Source organism: Limulus polyphemus, unplaced genomic scaffold, assembly GCF_000517525.1.
Source record: "Limulus polyphemus unplaced genomic scaffold, Limulus_polyphemus-2.1.2 Scaffold1527, whole genome shotgun sequence".
In the NCBI taxonomy this organism is placed as follows: domain Eukaryota; kingdom Metazoa; phylum Arthropoda; class Merostomata; order Xiphosura; family Limulidae; genus Limulus; species Limulus polyphemus.
The window spans coordinates 36,736-42,802 of record NW_013667137.1 but is presented as its reverse complement, the minus strand read 5'-3'; positions in this window follow the sequence as shown (position 1 = coordinate 42,802).

The window sequence follows — 6,067 nt, the reverse complement described above, 5'->3', positions numbered from 1 at the left end:
GTGTGGACTCTTGAGGGAAAAAAACAGACAATCATTTAAAACTCTGGATACAACTATGGTAACCAAGTTAAGTAAAGGAAGTCAGAAAAAGTTAAGTTAGTGAAAGTGAAGTTAGACTATGTGATTATTAGTTTAGCCATGTTTGGCTTGTTTTTAATATGTTGCGTATCTGCATGTTTGTTAATTTCCAGTAGAAATTCTTTCCGAGGAACTTCAGCGATACAAGTCCTTTCTTAATTAAAACTAGTTTATTCTTTCTCGATACAACTTTATAATACACAGAATTTCCACGGTTAATACGTTTGCAATCTCGATAACAAAACACAGACTTTATATTACCGTCACTACCGCTCGCTTGACTCAATTATCTGTCTCTGTATCTATCTATCTGCAATCATCTCTCTCCTCTTTACTTGCCGGGCTTATATACTAAAAAGAGGGCGCCTGGAACAGACTAAAGTTACCAGGAAAAGTCATGATCTTTCTAGAATCTCGTCACGTGACTTCCGCTGTCGTAACAAATATATTATTTTAAAATAAGTAGGTTGTGTACTGCCCGTTTATTGTTTGAATTTATCGCCAACACGTCACAGACACCTACTGTAAATAATCCAAGCCCATATACATAAAAACTGACATTCATTCTTTTTGGTCTTCATTTAATTTTCTGTCTATTTCTTTTTTTTTTCGTCTTACGATATCTTTTGAATGACTAGCAAAGCAGATAATTTAGCCCTGCTAATAAATGGAGATTCTTAGATCTGGGGATTGGTTGTATATTTCTCAATGAGTTGTGACACGAGCTAATTATTATTTCCAAATGTATTTCTGATAGGTACTTACCTCTTCTGACACTTTCCACTTTTTCTCTTTACTGAAAACCAGTGCTTCCATTTTCTACCAAAACTCAAAGTAATAATTTGGTGGAATTGAATAGAGGAAGTCACATGCGTACATTTTCACTAGGCCAACTTGAACTATTTTTGCCGCCTGAAGACTGTTGTTGCTGCTCCTCACGTGGAATGCTTTCTTTTTTTTCTATGGGTTGTTTAACTTTAAAAAATGAAGTCAAGTTCTGAATTTTTTTTAAATTCGTATTGTTTTTCTTGCTGTTACAGTTTCCTTTTCTGTTTTGAAAAGCAGACAGTTTCCTAGCTTACAGTATTATTAACATTTAGAATGAGCATTTTTTCTCACTAATCAAATTTGAATTAGCTACACAAATGAGTAATAAAAACGATAATGGCCTGTTAAAAATTCCGATCGCGAAGGCACTTATAAAATACTAAAATAATCGGCGACTTGAACGTTACATTAAATTAACCTCAACGTTATCATAATAGATTAGGTTTATATTATTATATAATTGTGCCTCTGCTATATAGTGCTATCAATACAAAACTAACCTGTCTATTTCGAGTAGTGCGGATATAAGCTAAATAATCCACACGAGTCTTGTATCTGATTACACATAGAGAATAACAACCACCCCATACTTCTAGAAAACTTTAAAATTCTCGACTCAGGAACCACAGATGACAAGCTCTTTTGGAAAGCCTCTCCATTTTCAATGATCACTCAACATTAAATAATAACATCAGTTTCTCCCTGCTGTCTTTAATTTAATCCATTCCAGATTCTCAGTTTTTATTTGATAATCATCATTATTTTAAAGATGCAATGTTCATACTTATATTCAAGCCTTTCTTTATAATGTCTTCACTATATTGTTACTGTTTAAATCTGTTCTGTTTAAGCTTTCGATTGAATATGAAACTACTTACTTAATAGCTAGTGTGGGAGGAAGGGGTCGAACACACCTGACCCTCCCAAGTCTAAGACTTAAAACCCGACAAGGGAAAGGTTGTTGTTGTTAGCTAATGTTGTTTTTTGTATTTAGAATATTGTAAACCAATTTTTTGAGGTTTTAACGTTGGTGATGGAATTTGAAGCAATTCTGAAACGTCCGTAACTAAAGAAGTTTTTTGGTATTACCGTGTTTTTAATATTTATTATAATGAATAATTTAACAAAGATAATCATTTAATCAACATTTCAAACTATTACATAATACGATTGAAAAATCTCCGAACATAACATATATCTCAAACAGATTCACGCATTGTTAAACAGTCCTTTAACCACAGTGAATTAGCGGTAAGTTTGCTCGTGCTTACAACGCTAGAAATCAGGTTTCGATACCTATTGTAGGCAGAGCACAGATAGCTCATTGTATAATTTTGTGCTGGACAACCAATCAAACAAATTCTACTTAACAGCTGTGTTCCCTGATGGGACAGAAGTAAGTGTACGGACTTATAACGCTAAAATATGAGGTTCAATTCCTCATGTTGGACGCAGCAGATAACCCAATATGACTTTGCTCTAAAAGAAACAAACAACTTTTTATCAATGAAACATAAAATAAAAATAGATGAAAAGAAGAAAACCCTTTGGATATAAAACTCTTCATAAAAGTGAAACATACAATCATACTAAATAGAACTCTTTACAAACTAGAGAGGCACTCAGCGGAGTGCATACCTCCGCCACGCAGCGTTGATCATATTCGGCTTTATAAAAATATGAAAATGTTTCCGTATGTCCGTCGTTATCAACGGACACGGACTTCTTTCGGCAGAACAATGAGGAATAAATAATATTCTACATACATATGTCCACCAAGTTTCATCAAAATTCAATCATTTTTGACTGAGTTATAGAGCAAATGTATTGTGAAAAATCAGTCCCCCTGTTAACAGATGGGGATTTTTTTATTTTCGTGACCTTTACCCTCCAAAAACTAATCATTTCTAAGTTGGGTCATTATCCAAATGCATACTAACTTTCATCCAAATTCATTCAGCCATTTTCGAGAAATCTTGTTCACAAACACACAAACAAACATATATACACACACATGGGTGAAACATAACCTCCGTCCACCTTCGGTGGTGGAGGTAAATATTGAAATTTATCACAAAATGAACGCTTTAACAATGGAAACAATTATAATTACAACGTACTACAAAATACAAATCACAAAGGAAACCACATAATATAACACCGGTCTTAAAACACTAAAAGTTACAAACAACACAAAATATAAACACTTTAGAAATTTTATTGAACAAATAGTGTCTTGTTTTTTGTTGTTTTTTTTTGTTTTGTAGGTTCTTTAGAATCATTCAAAGTCCAATCCACATAAACTATAATGATTTAGTTTATTTTCTTCTTTAACCTTTCTACAAACTTGAACATTTGTAGACTGTCGTAAATTGCTGTAGGCCTATGTTCCAAATGACATTAAATAACATAAAACAAGTCAACTTACTTATACGAAGTAACTCAATAAACGCATTAGCAAACACAGATTCAAATACTTCACGAAAACATATTGAATAGTTTAACTCTCTATCTTGATGATCACGATAAATGACCTTTAGCTTGGATCATCTATCTTCCTTGATTATGTAAATCATATCATTGATTATTTTCAGTACAGCATATTGCCTCTTCCAGCACTTGCTTAACTTAGAATTTATCTATTCTGTCAGTGGGAATTGTACTGCCATGGTATTCAGTCTTTTCAGCATTGACATGATAGTGATTTTTTATTTTATCATTAGCTGATTTAATTATTTCTCGGGTAAAGTCGTGTATGTCATTGATTGTGTTCTTTAATATATTTACATATTCAGTGTAAGACTCTTATGAATTAGAGTACAAAAGGCCCAATAGCATTGTCACTTCTCCTCCAAATATCAGTGATAATGACATGTTGTCGATAATATCACCTACTGCTGTATGATAACTCATCACTAACAGTGGAAGATCTTGATCTCACATTTTCTGATATTCATTCACATATAGTATTACTTGATCTAACAGTATGCAGTTAAAGAAGATGGGTGAAGGGTTGTTGTTCTGGTATTTTTTATGTCAAGGGTCCGACACATTACTGCAAACAAGTGTGATTCAGAGTAGAAAGAACAGAAATAAATAGCAGTAATAAGATTCTCGAAGAAACCTCTGCTTGCTAATAGAATTGTTTAATTCTAAAGAAAGAGTTAAAACAGACTAACTGTAGTATACTTTCAACGTTTATCACATGAACTTCACGATATTGTGGTTCTTGATTGAAATATCAACATACAGATGATACAAAAGTCGCTTAAAATTACAATAAGTATTCTATAACAATTGTATATAAGTGTTGAAAAACTTTTCAGTCTGAACGATGAAAATAGTTTTGAGAATCCATATTTATATCAATAACGAAGAGGGGTTATTTCTATACACGAACACACAACAAAATGTATTAGTAAAATATGGAATATGATTTATACACTTAATTCATCAGTAAGGCACGGTGCATACTTGATTAATCTGTAAGGCGCAGTAATACATACAAAACTGATAATAAAGTATGGTATGTAACTTAGACATTTGATTAATCAGCAAGATACAGTATACAAGCCCTCTCAAGAGGTTCAGAGAGGCCTGGGACACTTCTATCTTTTTAGGCCCTTGGCTATAATAAAAAAAATTATGGCACATGAAAACAAAATAAGACAATCTTAAGCCCCAAAGACAAGTAAAACATAATTATAATATTTTATATTTACCATATATTTATTAAAATTATTTAACATTTAATTAATGCTTTCCTAGCCTTTTTTGTGCATAAAAATATGTCGTGAAACTAAACAAATGCAAAAAACATGTCTAAATCTGAGGCACCCTTTGAGCTTCAGGCCCCTAACGGTATACACTTGAGTAATCAATAAAACACAGAACACAATTCCTTAAGCCCCACAGTGGCACAGCGATATGTCTGCAGACTTAAAATGCTAGAAACCGGGTTTCGATACCCGTGGTGGACAGAGCACAGATAGCCCATTGTGTAGCTTTGTGCTAAACTTCAAACAACAACAATTCTGTAATAAATATACGAGTATAGTATACACGGTAATTTTTTCCTCGTTTTTATTGCACACTAGACCACCGTGACCCGTTGGGTCAACCACTATTCAGAGGTTATGAAGAATTCAAGCTAATTTCAATATTGCACCGAAATGAAGGTTTATTTTGATATATTTAGATTAAATATTTCAATCCATTCGTGTTATTCATAATTCAAGAAAAGATATTTGATTGTTGATCGAAAGGAAAAGGAAAGACCATTTCATTTCTCAAAAAAGTGAAGTAAGAAGTTTCGTAAAGAGCGCGAACGGTAGTGTGAATGATTTTTTGACTGAGAAAATAAGCAAACAAACAAATAAACAATCTCAGAGTTTTAGCAGTATATAGATAGATTCTTCAAGATCTTGTTTTTGTCATCTTACACCTTGTAATGAAGATTGGACCATTGACAGGGAAATAGATTTGAACGAAGAAGTTTTGTAAAGAGCATGTACGGTAGTGTGATGTAAAATTACTCATGCTAGAAATTTTCATAAAAGTGACCTGAAAAACGGCACTAACTCGGTAACCGTGGCCTGATTTTAACGAAATTGGTTTTATTCTGTTTCTATTCTCATTTCATTACAAATATGGTGCTATTGTGTGCCATTTTTGCTGAATTTAATTACATACAAGCAAACAAACAATCTCAGAGTTTTAGTAGTATACAGATGAAACAAAGACATTACAGGAATTCAGTTTTTGTGCTTCAATGATTAAAGTTCAAACTCAAAGGTATTTTGGGATTCTAAACACACAACAAAAATATAATTCATGGTTAAAATAATGTAACAATATTGTTCAGCTATAATAAACACACAAGTAGAAAATAAACAAACTTAGTTAACAAACAAGCTCTCTATATATATATAATTTTTTTCTTTTTTTAATGATTCCCAAGGGATGTCCACATTTAACAAATATATAAAAATCCATTTGAATGGTCATGGCATATCTTCTTAAACAAAATTATGGGACACCCATAAATAAAAGGATTACAAAATATATCAAAAATAATTTTAAAAGACAGGTAAAATGCAAATTATATAAACAAAAAAATCCCATATAAGAATTCAAATTTCTTAAATAAAATACTCTTACA